The following is a 24,305-nucleotide window of genomic DNA, read 5'->3' on the forward strand; positions in this document are numbered from 1 at the left end:
ATAGTGGATTTAAAAAGTATCAGTGTTCAGAACAACACCAAAAGAGCAGCACTAGGACCTCATGTCCTCTTTCTACACAACAGATATGCTGAACTCACATAACGGCTGCTGCTAGGTAAGAAAATATTCCATTCTGCATCACTGATCTGTTACTCAGTTATTACTGTGTTAATAAAAGTGTCCAACCCAGAGCGGTTGTTCTGTAGAAGATATCCATCCCCTAACAATTAGATTACACACACTAGTCATCTTCCTGTAAATAGAAACACTGACATAACCCATTTCCTACAATAGATATGGAACCCTTCAATTCTCAAATTTCCAAGAATACAAAAATCTTCCTTTGTTTTAGATGTACTAACCACTGGAAAATGAGCGTCCAGTTTCCCTCCTAACCATAGCTGTCACCCACAGGAAAGTCTGTCTCTGGTTTGTAATACCTTGTAAGTTAGTATAGGACAGTTCTCAAGTGTGTTTTAAAAATGACTGAAATAAATATTTAGTGCTTGTTTTGTAGTTTTCTACCTCTGGCTAAAAGTTTTTATAGCATCCAGCTTAAAAGTAAACAATATCTACCACTTAAAATGATAGTGGGGTTTTTGTTTTTTGTCTTGTCAGTTTATGCACAAACCATTCATTCACTGATGGTAGATGTTAAAGACTACTATTCAGTTATTCTCAACATTTTCAAAGGACCCTTCACACTCCTTCATAAGTAATTTTCAGCAGAAATAAGGATCTTGAGACAGTGAACAGGGTAGTCATAAACAAACAAAGAAAAGGTGACCTTTGCCACGTAATAAATCCATATAAAATCCTGTAATATATTCCAATACTAGAACTAAAAACAAATGAAGAAACAACTGGGCGGTAAGGAAAACACCTACAAAATATAGTCATAAAAAATTTGAAAGAGACAAAATTTAAGTTGACCCTTGCCATACAGATATAACAATAGATATCTTAGATGAATACCTATTCTGTACAGGGCACAATAGATACGGGTGGTGGTAAATGTAAGGAAGATTCACAGGATTACGACATGTAATAGTGGTTACGTTCACCTCAATTTTTCTGTACTGCTGCTATTAATGTGCTAAACGATTATGATGACACTCATTGCTTCATAGAAGAGCTTGTTAAATACAATAATTAATGTCTATGATGCACTTTGGTATTTGAGTGGTAATCATTTAGAAGGAAAATTACAGTTCCGTCTTCTGAGCTGAACAGAAGACAATAAACAACAGAAAGCATACATTGAATGAGGACTAAAAATCCTATTGAACAGCTGCCTGTTCTTTGAGTCCTGTTCCAGGAATCACAGAACTTTATGCAATGAATAAAGAAGCTGATCCTTAAAAAATATATTTTATGAGCATGCAAGGCAATGCTCCAAATTTCAAGATAAAATTTGTTTGGTTTTGTGCTTGCTGTAATCTTAACAAGACTGTCTTAACACAGGTGTGTTTTTGTTTTAAATTTAAGAGAATTAGGGGCAAAATCAGCTGATCAGGAGGGATGGATATTTTGTATATAATTTGATTAAATGAATGATGAAGACTAATTCTCAAAATCCAAATTATTTCCTGTACCTTTCCATATTTTATGCCCTGAGATGGTAGGTAGGGATGGGGAGCAGAATGAAGCCCTCCTAATTCATGAGGAAATGGTTAGTGACCTGCTACTCCACTTAGATGTATGCAAGTCTATGGGGCCAGATGGGATCGACCCAAGGGTACTGAGGGAACTGCCAGAAGGGCTTGCCAAGACACTTTCCATCATTTATCAGCAGTCCTGGTTATCAGAGGAGGTCCCAGTCGATTGGAGGCTAGCAAATGCGATGCCCATCTACAAGAAGGGCTGGAATTAGGATCTGGAAAACTACAGGCCTGTCAGTCTGACCTTGGTGCCAAGAAGCTCATGGCGTAAAGGAAAAAGCTCTCCCTTGGAAGAGAAGAGGTACTGTCTATGTTTAATTGAGGCCTGAGTAGAAGCAATCTCTCTCCTGAGTGCGTGAACTGGCTTATTTCACACCGTGGAAAAAAATCCACTTTTTCAGACAACAATGGAGCAGATTATCTTGAGTGCTACCACATGCAGTACTTCCAGGACAATCAGGTGGTCAGGCCCAGTCAACATGGGTTATCAAAGGCAGATCCTGCTTGACAAACCTGGTCTCCTTCTAAGGTGACACGCTCGGTGGATAAGGGAAAGGCTGTGGATGTGGTCTACCCAGACTTCAGTAAGGCTTTTCATAGATTCACAGAATGGGTTGCATTGGAAGGGACCTTAAAGATCATTTAACTCCAACCCCACTGCCATAGGCAGGGATGCCACCCACTAGATCAGGTGGGCTAAGGCCCCATCTAGCCTGGCCTTGAACGCCTCCAGGGATGGCGCATCCACAACTTCTCTTGGCACAACTTCTAGTGCCTCACTACCCTTACAGTGAAGAATTTCCTCCTAATGTCTAGTCTAAATCTATCCTCTGTTAGTTTATGACCATTCCCCCTTGTCCTATCATTATCTGTCTGAGTAAAGAGTCCTTCTCTATCTTTTTCATAAGACCCCTTTAAGTACTGAAAGGTCATGATGAGATCTCCCTGGAGCCTTCTTTTCTCCAGGCTGAACATCCCCAGCTCTCTCAGCCTTTCTTCATAGGAGAGGTGCTCCAGTCCTCTGATTATCTTCTTGTCCCTTCTCTGGACTCCCTCTAACAGGTCCACATCTTTCTTGTGCTGGGGTCCCCAGACCTGGATGCAGCACTCCAGGTTGGGCCTCACAAAGGCAGTGTAGAGGGGGACAACCTCTCTCCACCTGTCGGTCACTCCTGTTGATGCAGCACAGGACGCAGTTGGCCTTCTGGGATGCAAGCACACACTTCTGACTTGTGTTGAGCCTTTCGTCTACCAGAACCCCCAAGTCCTTCTCCACAGGGATGCTCTCAATGAGTTCTTCTCCCAGTCTGTACTCATGTCTGGAATTGCCCTGACCCAGGTGCAGCACCTTGGACTTGTTGAATCTCATGCAGTTCACATGGACCCACTTCTCCAGCCTCTCCAGGTCTCTTTGAATGGCAACTCTTTCTTCTTTTGACACCATTTCCCAAAGCATTCTCCTGGGGAAACTGGCTGCTTGTGGCTTGGATGGGTGTATGCTTCTTTGGGTTAAAAACTGGCAGGGTGGCTGAACCCAAAGAGTTGTGGTGAATAGAGTTAAATCCAGCTGGAGGCTGGTAACTAGTGGTGTTCCCCAGGGCCAGTTCTATTCAATGTCTTTATCAATGATGTGGACTAGGGTATTGAGTGCACCCTTAGCAAGTTTGCAGACGACATCAAGTTCTGCACAAGTGTCGATGTGCTTGAGGGTAGTAAAGCTCTGCAGAGGGGTCTGGATAGACTGGACCAATGGGGCCAACTGTATGATGTTCAACAAGGCTAAGTGCCAGGTCTTGCACTTTAGTCACAACAACCCCATGCAACTCTATAGGCTGGGGGAAGAGCGGCTGGAAAGCTGCCAGATGGAAAGGGACCTGGATATACTGGTTTATAGCCAGCTGTGTATGAACCAGCAGTGTGCTCAGGTGGCCAAGAAGGCCAAAGGCATCCTGGCTTGTACCAGGAACAGTGTAACCAGCAGGACCAGGGAGGTGATCATCCATCCCCCTGTACTTTGCTCTGATGAAGCTACACCTCGAGTACAGTTTTGGGCCCCTCACAACAAGAAGGACATCAAGGCCCTGGAGCATGTCCAAAGAAGGGCTATGAAGCTGGTGAAGGGTCTAGAGAACAAGCCTTCTGAGGAGCAACTGAAGGAGCTGGGGCTGGTTAGCCTGGAGAAAAGGAGGCTCAGGGGAAACATTCTTAACTTTACCATTGGAACAGGCTGCCCAGGGAAGTAGTTGAGTCATGATCCCTGGAAGTCTTCAAATAACGTGTAGATGTAGAGAGCTTAGGGATATGGTTTAACAGTGGATTTAGCAGTGCTAGGTTAAAGGTTGGACTAAATGATCTTGGAGGTCTTTTCCAAACTAAATGATTCTATGATTCTATGATCTGTGCTTTACCAATTCTTTGTCAGAAAGGCATAGCACAAACCAGCAGGTGTTTGACATTTTGAAGGTTCCTTTTGGTCTATGATCCAGTAACATCTGCTGAATGTATAAACACCATCAACAGAGAATGGGGTATTCTGTCATCAATTTCTTGGAAAATTAACATGTATTTCATTTAGTCTCCAGCAGAACAATATCCTTTAAATACAGCCTTCATTTAGATAAATGCAGTACAGTAATACATGCTCTGTGGATAATGCAAACACCAGGCCCAAATCCATCATTGCAAGGCTGCAAAATCAATTTACAGGAACCTGTGAATTATGTACCATTGCTGTAAAATTTCTTTTTCCTACTGAGATTTGTACACACGCTCAGAAATTCAGGTTTTCATTAAAAAATGAATTTATACAATTTGCAAAGCCAAGGTTACAAACAGATTAATAAGATTTAAAAGCATAATGCAGACCCACATCATACTGGAGATTTTTTTTTTTTTTTTAATTTTAAACGGGGAGTGAGTCTCTGACTAAAAAAGACAGAAATGTACAATAAGAACCCTCCTTTACAAAACCATTTTTCAGGAAAATCTGGAAATACCTGTATAAACTAAACAAAATATCCAGCTTATTAAACTTATAAACTCACTGAAGTATTATTGCCAGAAGTGTTCTCCTCATTGGTAAAGGAGTTTTTCTTTAAGCCAGACTGGGAAAATGACCAAGATGGATCATGTGTCTGTAAAACAGGTAGCACTGTCTCATCAGTCCAGTTCTGAAATCCTCTTTTCTACAAGCACTTCTGTTCTAATATTGGATACCAAATTCTTTAAGCTGTTTTATGCTGTAAGCTCACATTGCAACAAAAAGATCAAGAGCGTTTTAAGTCACAAACACTTTTCTTAAAGACAGAACTCCACAGGACAGTAAAGTATTAAGAACGAAGAAAGGTAAGAAAATATGCCCACAATTCCTTTCTAAATAATAGGTTTGAGCATATGTTGAATGGAGTTTTCAAAAGTACTCAGTAAGAGTTTCATAACTAGCTTCCTTAAGACCACAATTTGATAAGTTCCCTGTATTTTTCAAAAGTTGCTAGAGCAGGTTTATAGGAATAGATAATACATTTTAATGTGCCAAATAATTACATTGAAAAAATAGATAAGCTTTTGGTACAGGAACTATCTTCAGCAGAAGCATCAGCAATTAAACCTGTATGATCTTTGAAATTCACTTTAGCTTTACTAATATTCTTCAGCCAAACTACTATACATATAGATATACTACACTTATATACACTATACATTCAGTATAATATTTTTGCATTATAAACAAAACAAAAAAAAGGCAACAACAAACACAGAGAATCCAAGTAATTTTTTTAATGACCTTTGGAAAGTTAGGGGAAATTAAGATTCAGATTCAATTTTAATTCCTATGCTTACACCATAATAATACTCTAGTCAGTAACTATAAATGCCAAAGCTAAATTATAAATTAAAAATAAAATGTCAGTAACATCCAGCTCAAGAATAAAATTAAGTAAAACTGAAAAAATGTTTAGTTTTCTGTAAAAGGACAGACTTGCAATATCGTTCAGTACTCTATGGGTACAGCAAGTACATCACAAAATCTTATTTTGAGTAAAAGTTTTGATCACCTTTTACAACAAAAAATTAAAAAGGAATTCTCATAATTGAAAAATTATCTCTGAAATAAGAAGGCTCAAGACTGAATGAAAAGAAATGTTATTAAGTTTTAAAAAAAAAAAAAACTCTTTAACCAAACATGACTTAATTCAGGTAAAGAATTTTCCATCCGAATTAAAATTGCTTCAATGTATGCTCTTTCTAGGGTGATGTAAATGTGTGGCAATGAATAGCATAGTAGAATGACATTTCTTGTCCAGTTAAAAGAGAAAGAAGAACTGTTTTTTTTTTGTTGTTGTTGTCTGTTTTTGTTTTCATTACTTTAATTATACACTTGTTATAATATTTCTTGAATTTTATGTTTTGTCACTGGCATTTTAAGCATAGGAAATAACGGGAATAATTTATGGGTCTGACCTTATGGGGGGGGGGGGGGGGAGAGAAAAAAACTAGGCTTCTAGCTTTATTTTGAAACAATAGTGAAAACACTACAAGTCTATGTTCCATGGTATTACATCTATACATCTTTTGTAATCAGATATTTTTTTAAATGCCAAAACACATTAATAAAAGCACATTATTATGAAATATGGAAACGTCCATAGACAGACAGAAATTATCTGTGGAAAACAAAACTGTATTTTCTTCGAGGTGAGTTAAGCATGGAATGGGCTAAGCCTTAAATGTTCTGTTTTTTTAAAAATCCCCATATCCTAAACCAAATACTGTTCCAGGACACAAGAATGATAACAGACTTGACAACTTGACAGCTTTAGTTATGGCTGTCAGCCCTCTGCCTGCTCAAAAAAAAAAAAAAAAAAAAAAAAAGAAAAACCTCAGTCAGTGGGGCTGTGGAAGGCTATTCAACATAGCAGCAAGTCCAAATCCACAGACCTTGGAAAACTCACATTACGTACTGGTTCAGCACAAGCTGACTAGCTGACTGCAATTAGTAGATTCCAGGGAAACCAAGTTGTTTCAACAAAGCATTCGGTCTCACTACATTAACATTTTCTTGTAAAAAGCATAACTTCATTAGAAAATTAAGTCAAGCCTAGTTAAGTACCTCACTGATGCTGAAAGGCTTCTTTGCTGGATATCTTTGAAAATCCAGCCCAAATCATGATGTAAACTGAAGGGAAACAAACCAAACCAACTAACCAACCAACCAACCAACCAAAAAAACACAACCAAGAATAAAAGGACTGGATAAAGGAAAATGTTATGAGATTAATATGAAAAAGAAGAGGAAAAAAACAAAGCTGAAAAAAAAAAAAAAACTAAAAACTAGTTGCATAAGGAAATAAAAACATCAAATAAACTGAAAAAAAAAACCAGAATACATCAGAAAGCAACAAATTCAGGTTTGGTTAATTCAGCTCAGTTTTGAGCATTATTTTATTTTCATGTCCTAGCAAGGTCTGGAATAAGATAAGAATACTGATAGAAGAGTCATACATTTTGCTTAAAGAACCTGTTCTTCATTCTGTCTATTGAACAGAACAATCAGTAATACTACAGCTTGTATACTGTAGTCTTTCCCTAATAAATAAATAAATCACATGAAAAACAGAAAGAACAAAATTTCTATAGCATTCCTCATAGCCATCTCACACAGCAATGCATGGTAATAGAAAAACAGTATATGAAAATGGTTAAAAGCTGTAACATGTATTTTCCTTATTTCAAAATATGAAAACTCAAAAGATAATTCCAACAAGTGCTGAATCTCAGTTTTGAGACTTGCTTATGAATTGACCAGAGCTCCTAAGAACTCAGGATTAACAACATATGGATAAACTAAACAATCAAATGCTTCCAATGGTATTCTATGCAAATATGAACTTGATTCTACTGTTAATAACTTTGGTAAACTCCCAATTTCATCACAGTTGCCTATATCTTTCTGTCAGCCACTTATTTCAGATAAGCAAATCACCCACGTTGCATAATAGTGCCGATTCCTGAGAAACTATTCACATATCAAAAGTTAGGAGCCTTGTTAAGTACCCTGTTGAAATCAGGTCTTAAATTCATATATAAGGACTGGAATGATTTCCACTGTAATAACACTGACGAGAGAAAGCAGAAAAACAGCTTAATAAGTCAAGAAAAGTATCTGAGACACTTCTGCTCTCATTGTGTTAATTAAAGAGCATTAAAATACAATGTACAAGCAATGATCACTGCATTTATATCAATCTCCTATTTAAATTTACATCAAAAAATAATTATTTGCTTTGTGTCTTAAAAATGGTTTATTAGTAACACAGCTCCTAGGCAATCTTGTACTGAAAATGTGTATGGGCATCTATGTGCTTTTCTGTGATTTTTCAACTTTACTAAGTCAATTTAGATCACATTTGATGAAAAGGAGATCTAAATATTTCATGTTTTTGTAAGGTTTTATAAAATAAAAGGTGATCATTAGGATGAAATATGCATCTTATTTGCATCTAGTAACAGGCTTGATATACTGAATGCAGCTCTTTTCTATGTCCCAAATACTTCCGGGCAATTTTGAAACAGAACCATAATTATGGTCACATTGTTCCATTATATTCTTTACTGATTCCCTGGGGGGTTTCCTTCAGTCCTAAATCCTGTCATTATATACTAAAAACATATTATAGCCATGTGTGTATAATCAGATGTATAATGCCATTTTATCCAATGCACTGGAATAATAATGCTGAACGCTGTTTTTGTTGCCTTTTAGTTTTTCACATATTAAACTAAAATCATGATTCATCAACGTTACCTTTATAACACTATAGGCTAACATCTTATAACTTGCTTAACCTTTGCTACTCTTAAAAATAACTTGATCTCATTTACAGGAATGTTTATTTTGTATTACTTCAACATAAACCTCAATATGTATTTAAGAGAGAAATCTGACTTCTGTTGACAGATGGCTCCTAGAGATACCAGTTTTGTACACCAATTCATAGAGAAAAAGTTTTTAAAACTTGAAGACAGATTTGGAGGAATAGTACAGCAAGATATGATACCTCGGATACAAGTTTCATGTTCAAATTTATCACTGAGCTTTAACCTTGTGTATTGATGCTTGTAGTTTTCTTAAGAAAACCAGGACAACAACAAAAACAACAACCACACAAAAATTACTACTGTTTCCAGATGATTAATATTAACTGGATGCAAGTAAAACACTTGCTCTTTTCTCCTCCAGCAGTATTGTAGCGCATTATTTTTTGTTTAATTTAGTTGGAGTAATGAAGCATAAAGCTAGCATTCAAAACAAAGAACTACCTCTCCACCTTCCTCATACACCTTAAGCCCAAGAATGAGTTGCTTTTGTCATCTTTCTACGTAATAATTGTTTATACTTTATGTGCAGAAATATTACCACGTTATTTGTACATTTTGCTAAGGGAACTGACTGCTTTCAGGTACAAAACAGCAATCCCTGGTTAATTTTACATAACAAATATTTGAAGTAGGACATCTGAAAATGCACCTGTGTATAGGTTGTTTCTTCTGCCACAAACCCCTCTCTCCCGCTAAACTTTAGACTCAAGAAAGAGGACACCGAAATGTATGGATATGTATGGATATTGTTAAGTTTTACTTTAGGTTTACTTTAGGTTACTTTACTTTAGCATCACAGGTGGCAGCGCAGCAAAGGTAGCAACAGACACATGCTTCTCCAGATCCTGAAACTGAACATAACATTTCAGAGATCTGCAAGATATCTCACCAGCAAATATCTGGTTCCTTTCTGGTGTGGATATCAAATATAACAGATGACAGACTTCTACTGCTGCTATTCACAAAATTATCAGGTACTTTTCAGAGATGCATAATGAACAAAAGATTTCAACCTCTGTGCTGAATCATGTGAATTTTGTCAGGATGACACAAACTGATGAAAATTCTCTCTCTTTTTTAAACCTAAAATATACACCAAATATATTAAAATAACATTAGGGTTGTGAAGTCAACACTGGAAGGTTAGAAGTAATGTTTCCTGCAGAGACTTAATGAATTTCTGAATAACAGTATGACATTAATTTATTTCCATAATCACAAGCTATTTATTCCCTAGAGATTCATACAATATTAAAAAGATCATTATGATTATCCATCCTGCTATCCTAAACAACTGAGGCTGCCGTACCTTGAGGTTTTTGTTGTTGCTATTGTTTGCTTTTCATTTTGAACCAGATCTATATTCAACAACAAAAATGGATGAATTCAATTTGGAAGTATTTGTTGATGAAAACTTACCCTTTGGTAATTTGTTCCCAGGATTTAAGATCCAATATTTACATCTAGATTAAATTTGTGAAAATACAACCTTTCAGCTTCAAATAATATTACATCTTTGCTGTCATGATCAACTGATTGCATCATTAGTAACACTTTTTCTTAACACAATGGGGTAGTCTTTAATGTAGTTGTTAACTTGTTCTTAGTTTTAAATAAACTAAACAAATTTCAACGCTCAGACAATTCAGGTCAGAGAGTAGACCCACTCCAGGAATAACTTGGAGTTTCATAAAGAGTAAGATTGATATATTTAAAATAGTTCCTTTATTTACATGATGAACTGAAACTTGCATGGTGTCCAAGCACGTGGACAACATGAGATGAGCATCTCATAGTATCTGATAGTGTCCACCATGTATCTGTGGGCAAATGAGAAAGGACAGCCTCCCACAAAGGTAATATAGAGACAATCCTGTGCCCAATAGCACAGGAACTGCATTCTCTTTGTGACTGTCCCTGAGCTCCCATGAGATGCTAGGCAAATAAGTTGCAAAAAATTTTCAGTGGCACTTAATGCAGTTTCCTGGGCACCAAAATGATTAGGTAGTTTTGCCTTAATCTTTCAGCATCTCAGTTGAAAATATAAAATACAGAGTAAAAATACATTCATTTTATAAGGCTGTAAAAAATAAAATAATCCTTATTAAGCACTTAGCCAAGTATTCACATGGGTTTCTAAATTAGAAACCTAAGCTTTTGTGGTCAGTGAAGCAAAGTGGAAGATTTAGTAGGAACTCAATTAAAACTTTGCCACTCTTCACTGGCTACATAGTAAAACATGAATTTTTCTGCTTGTAATATAAATGTATTCTATAAAATGGAGAATATAATCAACCTAATTCTGAAAGTTACCAATTGACTGATCGACATTAAAAGAAAAAGAATACAGAAGCAAGTCTGAAATGGTTATAGACGAATAATAAAAACTGCTTATCTCCAAGGGAGTTGTGGGGTTTTATTCATTAATAGACAAAAGTTAGATTTGCTACATCTCCTTTCTCCTGCTCTAGAATGAAGGAAACAGGAAAAATGTGTTTACAATTGCAATCATTATTGGAATCATCACACCAACAGGTCTCTGATCACTGACTGCTGGGCTACAGAGCTCAATAAAAACAGGAGCCCTACCCCTGAGAAGGACAAGCACAGTATGATCCCTAGTTTTCTTTCCTCTCAGGTACTGATGTACTTGGCTATTGTCACACACTTGAATACTTTCTAAATAGCTTTTAAATAATTTTCAGAACTGCATATATTCTTTGTACACCAGTCTGGTCTCAAAGTTTCTTGTGTCTTCTAACTCCACTAATCTACTGGTTTATTCCCACAAAACTTTGCAACCCAAGAAGTTGATGCTGTTACTAGCAAGCACACTTCCGAGGGTCAAGTGAAATGTGAGTAATGCCATTCCATACCTCTTCAACTTAGTGAATCAAATTCTGAGATTCTGAAAAAAAGCATAAAGGCAAAAATTATTTTAAACACTGTGAAGAATCTGCTATAGTCAGTAGGAACACGGAAAGTAAATAAGGATTGAAAACTTAATTAGTTACATATTAATATAAACATTTTTCCCTTCCCTTAATAGAAAACCTTCAACTAATAACTGTAAATCAAAAATGCCATGCTTGCTCTTTTCATATTCTTTCCTTTCTGATGGGGAAAACAGGATGGTCAAATTTTAAGCTAAATAGTTCTCAGTTATGAGGTTTTTTTTTTACCCCTATGTGAAATCACAGAAATGTCCAAGACTGCTTTTCAGATCATTGCAATTCTGCCTAGGCTACCAGTGTGCAAGAAACAACCCTTAACTAAAACATGTGCCTATGTGAAATAGTTTGTTATAGGAATACAATTGCAAGTCAAGCTAAAGAAAATAATGGAGAAGAAAGTCTGGTTATTATGTATTAATTGCTTAAACTTGGAAGTTAATATTGCATACTGAGATAAAATTAAACTTTAAAGACAAAAATTAAACAAAGGTGTTTCACCATTATACTTTCAGGTTCCATTTAATGCTAGGATTACAGTAAGTTGCAAGTAGTATTTGTAGTTCCCCATATCTGCATGAAATTTAAGACTGAGTGCTGGATGCTGCACCTGGGAAGGAGCTACCTTGTCTATAAGTACAGACTGGGGGATGAGAGACTGGAGAGCAGCCATGCAGAAAGGGAGCTTTGGGGTTCTTGTCAATGGCAAGATGCCCTGTCAGCCAAAAGGGCCAACTGTATTCTGGGGTGCAGCAGGACCAGTATTGCTAGTTGGGCAAGGGAAGCGATAGTTCCATTCTACTCTGTGCTGGTGCAGCCTCACCTCAAGTACCGTTTGCCACAATATAAAGACATAAAATGATCAGAGAACGTCTGGAGGGGGACAACAAAGGTGGTGATGGTAAGGGGAAGATGTATGAGGAGCAACTGAGGTCCCCTGGTTTGTTCAGCCTGGAGCAGAGCAGGCTGAGGGGAGGCCTCATGGTGGCTTGCAGCTCCCTCACAAGGGGAGCGGAGGGGCAGGCGCTGAGCTCTGCTCTCTGGGGACAGCGACAGGACCTGAGGGAATGGCATGGAGCTGGGACAGGGAAGGGTCAAGCTGGGTGTCAGGAAAACGTTCTGCACCCAGAGAGTGGTCTGGCACTGGCACAGGCTCCCCAAGGAGCTCCATTGGTCATATCACCGAGCCTGCTGGAGTTCAAGAAGTATTTGGACAATGCTCTTAGACATATGGTTTGATTTTTAGGTTGTCTTGTGTGAAGTCAGGAGTTGGACTCAATGATCCTTGTGATTCTCTTCCAACCTGGAATATTCAATGATTCTATGATAACTCAAATGACCTTCCCAATAACGGCAGATAAAACCAGGAAAAAACGAAACAGGAAATTTTCTTTAAACATAGCTCCACTGTCCTTACAACATATTATAACTTTTAAAATACATTAAAAATAATAGAAACACAAAAAGGTTTCTAAAAATCATCTAAATTAATTTTGTATCTATTGTTTTTGTTTGTTTGTTTTTTTAAATGCTGCCTATTACTGATATTTAGGAAAGGAACAAAATAAAGTATCATATTAAGTAAATCAGAAATTAGCTAGTAATGCCTAAAGAAAAAGAAGGAGAATTTTTACTGTTGCCACATAACGCTAATAATTGCCTAAGTTTATCACTGTAAATGCAGTACTCTCTGCACATGTCAAGAGGAAAGAGAACAAATATAAATATTCTAAAATATTTTAGATGCACTAAAGTGAGCAGTTCCAAAGGTTTTTGAAGTTATCAATAATTATTATGATATAGGAAATCTCTAGACATTTTCCCTTTCTTTTCTCCTATTTGCCCTAGGTAGAGCTCATACTCTGAAAATCATTTACTTAATATCTTCTTGATGGAAGACCATAGGTTTAGAACCTTTTGCTCTGTGGCCCAGGATATGAGCAAAATAAATAAATAAATAAATAAAAGTAAGTGTAAACCTAATATAAAAATGGGATACATCAATGAAAAGCATGTGGATCCTTTCTAAATCTCAGTAAAAGGCTAAAAGGGCTCTGAATGCAAAGAGTCATAAGAAAACCTGCAGGCAAACACAAAATTCCTACCCCAGAAAGAATAACTTGAGTAGAACTCTTTAGAATATTCCTTTCAAAATCATCAAAACAGTATTACTGTGTATTCCCTAGAGGCAGAATTACAATCTGTGACAGTCTTCAAACATGCCTATACGTGCTTCAACTTGAATCTAAAAGCTGCTCTCCTTTCTAGGGACACAAAGACAGTTCTAAGCATTTAGTCTTTTGAAATAATACCAAAAAGCCACAAGAATATTTTATAAAGGAATGCATAAAGGAATGTGACAATTGTTACAGATTACCCCTCTCCTAATGGATTTCTTTCACTTGTGTTCTTATTTTTTATTTATTTTTTTCTGATATTATAAAAAAAACACAGGAAGATTTTGGAAGGACAGCAGAATACTTGTATTTCTTCTTAAGTTCATCTTGACAGTGTGAAATTGCAACTCAGCCTTCACATAGAAGGTGTCTGACACCCATATTAGAAGTTTAGAGTAAAAAATAGTCTGTTATTGGAAACCTTGAGAATATAACAAACTGTTAAATGGCTTAACGTAGGAGACAACAATAGAATGAACATACAATACTGAAGGTGTTATTTTTGTTTTAAGGTAAATAATCTTTAAATCTAAGGTAAATGACACTTTAAATCTAAGGTATATGCCACTGCTTCTTTTCCAACTGTATTCTTCCAAGAGTTACTTTTTCCTTTGACAGAGATAATATTTCCCTGTAATGTAACTCTAATTTCCCTATAATATTGTTTCAGTCATGTTTACATGAAGAATGTTATTCTGACATTTTGAAAGTCTTTTAGGTCAAATGCCCTTGAATAGCTATTAGGATCTGAAATAGGAGCACTTCTATATGTAAAAAAAAGCTTTAATAACCAGCAAAGATTAATCTATTTGGAAAAAAAATAAAAAACATGGAAGTGGAAAAGTTTTAAAATTCTCATCACCTGCTTCAACTACTTTTCCTTACAGAGCAAATAATTTAAATCTTTATTATTGTATCATCACGGAGAAGTAAAAGAATTCTAAAGACTACTAGATGCTCTGGGGCTACACTAATTAGGCTTTATTCATAGGGACTGGGTTAATTATGAGAATAATTTCACCTCATCTATTCAGGCATTAAGGAACTGTGAATAGGTATACGATACTGGCGATGGTGCTGCTGAAACAATTCTTCAGTGTAGTTTCTATACAGGAATTTCAATCTACAGTTGAGTCCCTTAAAGAAAGTGATTGAAACTTCTCTCCAGCCTCCTGTGCTAAGAGATTATCCAAGAGAACAAGAACTGTGAGAAATTTACATTACTGTTTTCAACTTTTTGCTGAATGTTGGTTTCTCACAAGCAATGAGCCTGGCTTTCTCTCGTAGAAATGAGACAATAAATCAAGCTCCTAGTTATTAATTGCATATAGAAAATGATAGAAAGGGAAAAAAAAATAGGGAAAAAACAGCCTGGAGTATAGCTCCGTAATTTATGACGTGCCTCTCAAATTTTTATGCCAAATACATCATAATTTTTTTTTTATCTTTGTGAATCATTTATTAAATTTATTGCACCAAGGCATCCAGTCATGCATAGCAAGGCAACGCAATGACTTTACGTAAAGCCAACATCCGACAATATTGTACTTTCTTATCAGATGCAACCAAAAAATTCCTTAAACATACATGAGGAACCGGGGAGAAACAGTCAACAATGTCACATACAGGTGAGGAAAAAGCCTGATTAAAGCATGGAGGCATACTCAAGAGACGTAAGGCAAGGCTCCGGAATTCAAAGAACGGCCAATCTAATCTATTTAGTTAAAAAATAAATAAAAATCACATCAAGCTTGAAGTCTAAATATATCTATTTTTAAACCTGTCTTATCCACAGAACCTCCCTCTTTCTTCCCTCTCAAGCTTTACATTTCCTTGGTTTGCATATTAAATGCTAATATAATAAATATTTTAAATATAGCTTATATGACAGATCTAACCACTAAAAATCTAACTTAAATAATCAATAAAAGCCAAATACAACTTTCTTTCATGTTTTGCAATTGCAGAGAAGGATCACTTAAGTTTAGTGATCTAGATGTGCAGGAACAGAATTGAAAAACAAATCTGAAAATGCAAAGCAACATTAGCATTTTTTAGGACCTGTAATGCAACTAAAAAACTATTCACTTAATTTGCAGAAACTTTAAGTACTTATTTTATTTACAACACTGCTAACAGAAAGGGGCTTATTTTCTCTCATAATACTGTAGCTTATAGTTTCCCATGTGCCTGTTTATCAAAACCTACCATGGTATGTTGACCTTGGCTGGCTGCCAGAAGCCCACCCAGCTGCTCTCTCATTCCCCCTCCTCAGCAGGGAAAGTGGGGGGGAAATAAGATATAAAAGCTCTTGGGTCGAGACAAAGATGACGAGATCACTTACTAATTACCATTACAGGCAAAACAGACTCACCTTGGGGAAAATTAATTTGATTTATTCCCAAATAGAGTTGGATGGAGGGAAACAAACATTAAAAACAGAACACCTCCACCCCACCTGCTTCCCAAGCTCACCCCACTGGACTCCTATCTCCGCCAGTTCCCTGAGTGGTGCTGGGGAGCAGGGGCTGCGGTCACCCCCAGCAGCTCCTCTGTGCCGCCCCTTCCTCCTCACACCTCTCCCCTGCTCCAGCCTGGGCTCTCCAGGGGAAGCTCTGCTGGGCGCCTGGAGCACCTCCTGCCCTGGCTGCTCGCAGGGCTGCCTCTCACACTCCTTTCCTCACTGCTGGGCAGTGTTTGGCCCTTGCTGAGCTCCGCTCTCCCCAAGGAGCCCACCCGTGGCCGAGGGGCTCAGCCGGGCCCTGTGGTGGGACCACTGGAACCAGCATGGGGCAGCCCAGGCCTCACCTCTCAGAGAGGTCCAGCAGGCTGGTGTTATTGCTAGCTCCTCCCCCCCCCGCCCCCCAGCTCTGTTGTTGTTGTTCTTTTTTTTCTTTTTCTTTTTTTTTTTCCCAATAGATAAAAGACAATTCATGAAATGAATAGTAAAATGATTTAATGGCCTAATTTGTTTGCAACAGGAACTCCCTAAATTTAATTTTAAGCTGTGTTATAAATCTTAGAGGATTGAACATTTAGAGTCAATTGATCACTAGTTGTTTGTAAGTCATTTTTTTCTTCGTGCAGCGTGGAGAATTTTATCTGACTCAGATATTTCTTGTTTGTTTATTGTTGGCAGACAGGATTTTTGAAAAAAGGAAGCAGTGACACTTTGAGCTTTGCTTTGCAGCAGTCTCCTGATTATATCACTGAATAGGGTTGACAGCCTTTATGGACACTGAATAAAAGGAAAATTTAGATGTCAACAGAGTACACCTGTGCCTCATGTTTTCCTACTGGTGTAGAAACAGACGATGGAAGCTTTGATATACAAATACAGAGACCCAGTATTTGTTCTATATTGCTTACCAGTAAAAAGGATTTGCTATATCACAAGAAAAGGTGGGATGTGGTTTTCTTCCTATACAAAGGTCCAAATTCCTCAGGAAAGGGTTGGCAGATAATACAGTGAATCTTGCATATTTTTTACCATATATACAGTACACGGACATTACCATTTTCCAGGAGGGCAGGCTGTTACTATTACCAGCTTTTTTAGGGAACACTCTATGATCTTCACTATTAATATTATGCTATTTATCAGTCTGATGTATCCTTATCTGTACAATTAATGTAAGAGAAACCAAAAATACTCTTTGTGATTTTATATTTTTTTTAGGAAGAAAAAGTGGAAAGGCAAAGGAACAATGATCTCCCTGTCTTCCCTGCCTTCTAGATTAACTACTAACTAATTAACAGGTACTTCTTGAGAGTATTTTGAAACCATGTTTGCAAGTGTTCAGAATAAATCTGAAGGTCTTCAAGTTCTATTTTAATGTTATTCTGTTTTTCTGTAGTATTGAAGGAGGCACCTGCATGAAATATCTTTACAGTGGCTTGATAAAGCTCTCTAAATACTTGTAATAGTACAAGCAGTGAAGCCAGGAATGTCTGTTGGTAGTCTCCTTTGCTGCTTAAATACTGTTCGAACTTAGACTAACAACCCAATGTCTCTGAACCTCACTCTGTCTATAAAATGGAGACAATATTCTCAGAAGTGTTTGCTCAGAATTAATTAGGTATTATTTATGCACAGATCCTTTAAAAATAAAAAGAAAATCCATGCACTGTTTTTGCATCCTTACTCTCTTAAAGAATAACTAATAAAAAATTAAGAGACAGGGTCATTGATTTCTGTGGCCAAAAGAGAGCATTATCAAAATCTAGTCAGGGGTTCAGTAGACACAGAGAACAGACTCCCATGACATAGTTCAAGTAATGAGTTCCCAGTCAAGGCTACACTACAACATTTACAAGCTTATTAACTCTTCATTTCAAAACTGAAAGTAATGGAAAATCAAATTTATGACACCCCTACAGAAGCTCTTCCAATAGTTAACTAGTGTTAAAAATATGTTTTATTTCTATGTGGGTTTTGTCTGGTTTCTTCCTCCAGCCACTGGATCTCAGTCTTTTGCTCCTGATTTAAGAAATGGTTCACTGTCATGAATGCCTTATCCTTTGCAAACACCTGGCAAACTAAGATGAGACAACATTGACATACTTCCAGAACATCAGAGCAATCAGATAGTTAAGCCAAACTGTTAGCTTGCTTGGAACAGTTTGCAAAATGACAACATGATCTTGTTTGCAAAAGCTGTACAGGCTTGCTTTTAAAGATACTAGCTTATTTTTTATTAATTTTACTTCCTCTGTAACTGATGGATGTGTAGAATCAGACTAAAACAACAGCATGTTTTTTAACTCATTTTTTGCTGTGTTCATTCTTTTGCTATGTCACGGTCTTAAAAATTAGGGTCCAATCCCTTCTTAAATGATATCACTAAAATGTTTCCATTTATCATTCTCATTATGCATTATTATCTAGCTGGGACTGTATATTGTGCCGTAGCAGAAAATTTTCAGGCAGTCTCTAGTGTGCTTCATACAAAATCAGCTGTAACTTAACTCGCAATAACACAACTGATGTGATAACACAATAGTTCATACTGCCATTTAAAAATTGTAATTTCTCTTTTTGTAAAATAACATCAGTTCTGATAATCTGTGTGCAATTCAGTCTGATTGCTTAGAATAACTCTGGTACAGACATTAAATAACTGTCATATTAATATATCAGAGGACATGGTGAATACCCAGTTTTTAGGAAGAATGTCACAGGAGTTCAATCCACCTTTGAACAGATGCATTTTTTTTGGAAAGAACACATTTCATGCTCACGCATACATTACAGTTGTTTAGTTCTGTCAGTCTAAGTTTGTTTAGGGAAGAATATAAAGAACACATTTTAGAGCACAGAGTAAAGAAAGTTGGAAAGAAAGCAGCAGTGACAGATCCTTGTTTTCAGCAGCTTTTCATAAATTCTCTTAGGAAGCTAACTGAATTTCATTGAAGGGAATGAATCACTGGTCCTTCATAAAGAGAAAATCAATTAGAAAGTCATTACCTGAAAATTAGCACTCAAAAAACAAAATTCCATTTTAAAGCCAATTAGACTATATGTCAGTACTATGTTGAATTGTGCTTGCATTGATGTATGTAAAATGATGAACATCCTCTATCCCTAAGAAATGTAGAGTGAAATATTAAAGAACATGTTTATAGACGCTATTGAATTTCTTTTTGCAAGCTTTTTGCAGATAACTATGCTGGGTTTTATAAGAGCTTTGCATTGTATATCTCAAGTATGAATGTTGTTACTGGAATTAGAGCACTTCGGGAAACGTTAGTTTTGCTCAACACCATGTCAACACATAATACAACAACCACTACTGTGGAATCCAGAGGGAGGGCTGAAGGCAGAATAGGTATCCTAATGAAGTTTTTCTCTCAATAGGTTGCTGTAGTCCTGGCATGATTTGTGTTTTGTGCCACACTGGAGTGGCAAATGTTGCTAAACATTGAGAAGGAGCAGCAGAGAGCATCTCACAGAAGAGCTAAAGTCTCTCCCTGAGGCTGCAGTGGGATAGTCAGTCCTATTTGTTTCCCTAACTACAGTGACTAGGTTAACCCTTCATGCCTGGGTATGCATCACAGAAAGAGTAATATATCTCTCCCTCACAGGTCTTTTCTGATTAACTGGAGGCAGCAGAAACCACTCCCTGCAAGTCAGATGCTGCAGCTTGCAAAGCTAAAGTGACATTCTGGTGAGTAGTGCTGCCACATCATATAATTACAAGGAATGGGGCACCCCCTACATCTAACATTAGAGGTTCAATCCTAAACACAGAATCAAGATAGAAACAAGACACAGAAGTATGAATTCATTACATAACTCAAGCTAATCTGAAATGCATACTTAATTATGTATCATGCAGACATTTAAGTTAAATAACTAAAATATAAATGTCATCTTGAAATGAGATGCTTTTTCTGAACTGGGGTAAAAGGGTTGAACTACAAGAAATTAATTTAGGAGCTGAATTTAAGTGCCTAGTGTCAAACATGCTGCAGTTATAAAGACATCCCTATCAGCCCAGCAGATGTGATACAATGAGTACCAGGTCTGAGATGAGCCAACAGCTGCTAGCCAGACAATATGCCTGCAGACGTCTCAGCTGGTGCTAGGTACCTAAATTCAGAAACAGAATTGACCCTAGGTGCCTAGAACACATCTGTCTGTGTATGAGATTAATCCTGCCTAGTGCCATCTATTTATCTTCTAACAATATAAACTTAGTTCAGACAAAAAGTTCAGATAAAGATCTACCCAAATGTTCTGATAACAATTATTTGTACATAGGAAACCAGGTATTCTAGGCCATAGGGTCATGTAGAGTAGAAGGTGCATATGCAAATTCATATCCACCTTTTCATTTATACTCATGAGTATTTTTGCCTTTGGGTTCAGTGATTGCAGAAGACTAATGCTTGGAAACAAAAATACCGAAAACTGGTCCCATTTGGTCAAGACTGAAAAATTAATCACTGTTTTTGGTTTTACAGAGTCAAAAAAAGTGACCCAGAACACATTGCACTCCACCCATAAGTCCAAAATAAAGGACATTTTAAAGTGTTATCCTAGATCTATGTACTATAAACAGAAAAATAGAAGAATTACATGCCAGAAATAAAGACAGATAATAGAGAATGAGATTGTTCCAAATAAATAACTAAATAAATAGTTAAATAAATAGTATTATTAGAGTACTAGGTACAGGAAATCCATACCACATACCATATTCTTATTGGCCCTCATTTAATCTATACTAACAAAACCTATTTTTAAATAGTGTGTGTTTTATACTAACTTTTCACACGTTAAAGATAATTACTAAATCAAAATATACCTGAGTTATGTTTCAGTGTAAGATAGCAGTATAAATGTTCATTATTAAGGAATATACACATGAGAAGTGCTTGAATGTTAATTTCTGTTTTACAACTGCAGTGCAGGTTCTTTGTCTCTGCTTCCAAATAACCCGAGTGTATCTCAGTAGAATACCCAGACGCCTAAGTCACTGCATGTGTTTAGGAACCAGTTTAACACACTTCTGAGAGGTGCTCCTACGAAGGAATTTAGAATTTTTATCAGCACAAATACCAAGAACCTTCTCTTTCACTCCAACAGGTTAGTCAGCAAGTCAGCTCTGTTTTCACTGCATATCATCTATAAATGAGAAATCTGAGGGCTGACCTTGCATATTTGTTGTGTTAAGGGAAAAGGAACTACGGCAATAAACAATGAGCATATATAAGAAGCTGGCTTTAATCACACCCATGCAATGCTATATTCCTGAAAGCGGAATTAAACCCATAGGGCTACAGTGGAAAATTGTGTGGAGCTCTAACTATGCAATTGCCTTTGACAGCTACATCTTGTCATAATGCTTGGAATATCTGAATGAGTGGCTGGACCCTTCTAGGCCCGAGAGGGATGCTGCATTTCCAATCAGAGAAAAGTTTATCAATTCAGACATCATCAAGCTATACGCTATTTATATTTCTACCTAAATTCTGATTTTTAAATTGATATGTCTTCTCAGAATCTAAGTGTATTTCTTCACGATATACATTGATGCATATTAAAAGAAGTCATAAATGAACAGAGTTTTGTGGAAAGAGTCAAACACTAAGTACTGTAATGATAATATTGAGATCTCAAATGCTAAATACCAAGGAAAATAAGAAAGTGGGGAAGGGAAGAGAAAAATTAAAAAAAAAAAAAAAGTCATAAAATTGAGCCTGAAAATATGTCCATGCTTCTGCCAACTTCTGTTGACAAAGTCCTGGGAACATCAGAAATCATAAATTAGTGGACGTATTGAGTAGTTCTAGGTCTGATTAAGTGTCCAGTTTATTAGAAGTTGATTCCGTGTTTCAGAAACAGCAGACAATTCCAATACTGCCTGCTCAATTGGATAACAAACTCAAAGAATGCACAGTAGTGCTTCTTATAAATGATGCCTTGCATGTATTGCCCAGAATTTTATTAAGTTTGCATAGTGAAGAAACAGTGTATTTTCACAGTTTTCTTTACTGTAATTACTAGACAGGCTTGAATTTCAAAAGTTTCAGGTAGAAACAGAGCGGATATTACTTGCAGAGTAATATAATTGATATAGATTTCCAAAAGACTATTGAGAATATCTCTCACAGAAGACTTACAAGGTGACTAAGCAGTTACAGCATAAGAAAAAAGTTCTTAAATGGTAAAATAACTGATTGAAAGAGAAGCAGTAAAAATTGTTGAGTTCTACAGAGGAAATCACCAGAGCAGTTGTGCTGATAACTGTAGTATTCAACATACTCATAAAATAAGTAGGAAAGAGGGTAAGCAGAGAGATAAGAAAGTTTGCTGATGGTAGTAAATTATTTGGAATGAATGGTAAGGGTAAGAGTGCACAGTGAAGAACTGCAGCAGAATATGCCTTATAAGCCTGAATGACTGAAATTAAGTGCAGATAAATATAAAGTGCCACATGGGGAAAAAAAAAAGAAAAACTATCCTAATTTCACATAAAAATGATGAGCTCTGAGCTAAGCATTACTATTCAGAAGAGAGACCTTAGGATTGTAATATGTAGTTCCATGAAACTGTCAGCTCTATGTTCAGTAGCTGTTAAAAAGTAAATTAAATGCTAGTATAGGAATACAGAATGAAACAGAAAATATAGTTATGCCACTGTAAACCCAAGGTTCACCTACAATTTGAAAATAAAGTGAAGTTCTAGTCCACTCACCTCAAAAATGATATAATAAAGGTAAGGAATAAGACTTTTGTATGAGAAACAAATGAATAATCTGAAAAATATGGATGATAAAAATATGAAAAATAAATTACTTAAAAGAAAAATTAAGAAGGTCTACAAAATCCTGAGTAACGTGGAGAAAGCATAGAGAGATCAACTCTTCATACTCTCTTTTCAGTTAAAGACACAGCAAATTAACATAGGTTCAAAATGAACAAAAGGAGATGATATTTAGGAAAGGGGTGATGACCTATTAAACATTTTACCAAAAAGGTTGTGGCTACTAAAGTCTTACGTGGGTTTAAGAATGGAAACTGGGAAATTGTAGGGAAGAGTCCAATGAGGGTTACCTAAATACACAATAATACCACCCATTAAATCTTTGAGTGGAAAATAATTTAAAGGTAGAAGAACATTACCTGGAAGCATCATACATGTTCCCTCCATTTTTATTTTTCAGAGGCATTTTCTTACAAACAATGTGGGGAATATGATAGATGGATCTTTCATCTGATTAATTATGGTCACACTTAACTGTTCTTGTTCTGTTCACTTCATTGAATGACTCCAATATTGCAATAGAAAAGGCAAACTTGATCTTGTTATATTTGAACTTGTTGTTTCAAATGTATGTTGTTTTTTTGTTTGTTTGGTTGTTTTTTTTTTGTCCTCCCCCACCCCACCCACCTGGAAGAAATAAGAAAATAAAATTAATGCTAGTGTGTAAAGCACTGTAAAACTTCTTTCTTCATAGTCTGGGCAATTCATCTTTTTAGCCCTGAAACATGAAAAAGGTATATAGAAAAACCTTTCCCTTTCAGGGAAACTGAGAGTCTGTTTTATGAGGCACCCAGTCTGTAGTCTATGAGTACTGTTTATGAAAACATTGAATAAAGTAAATGTTAGCAAGACAAAAGAAGAAAGGTGATAAAAGATGCAACAGTTATGAAATGTTCATAAATATTATTAAGCTGTAAGTTGGAAAAAGTTTTCTGACAAGCAGCAGGGGAGAAATCCTGGCATAAACTTCAAATAGTGTTAATGGGGCTAAGCAATCTACCTAAGAGGGAGAGACTACGTTTATATAAGGAATGATAGAATCTCATTGCTAGCAAGAGCTCAGACCTGGATGATCAACTAACAGGTCTGTAGCAGATCCCTTTCCTATGCTCATATATTTTTTGTTTTGTTTTTTAACTTGAAAATAAATTTTAAAATATTTTATAATGTCACTTTAGAGAGATTCAATAAGTTTCATGATTGGATTGTGTCAGAATGCTTCAACAAACAAGAAAATGGATTTCTGACAGACTGCTAGCTGTAGCTTCGATCACAGTTACAGTAAATTAAACGGAACAGTTGTCAAATACCAGGTCGCTTGATGTTTAATTCATGTGCAAACACCCACTCCAGTAGTTTTCAACA

At 36.4% G+C, this 24,305-nt stretch overlaps 1 protein-coding gene across 3 annotated transcripts in view; it reads right to left on the reverse strand.

Moving 5' to 3' along the window:
- CNTNAP2 (contactin associated protein 2) overlaps positions 1-24,305 on the reverse strand; it is a 1,166,415-nt gene that overhangs the window by 654,001 nt on the left and 488,109 nt on the right. The gene's annotated exons all lie outside the window — the stretch shown is intronic.

The sequence above is a fragment of the Cygnus olor genome, chromosome 2 (genome assembly GCF_009769625.2).
Source record: "Cygnus olor isolate bCygOlo1 chromosome 2, bCygOlo1.pri.v2, whole genome shotgun sequence".
NCBI lineage: Eukaryota > Metazoa > Chordata > Aves > Anseriformes > Anatidae > Cygnus > Cygnus olor.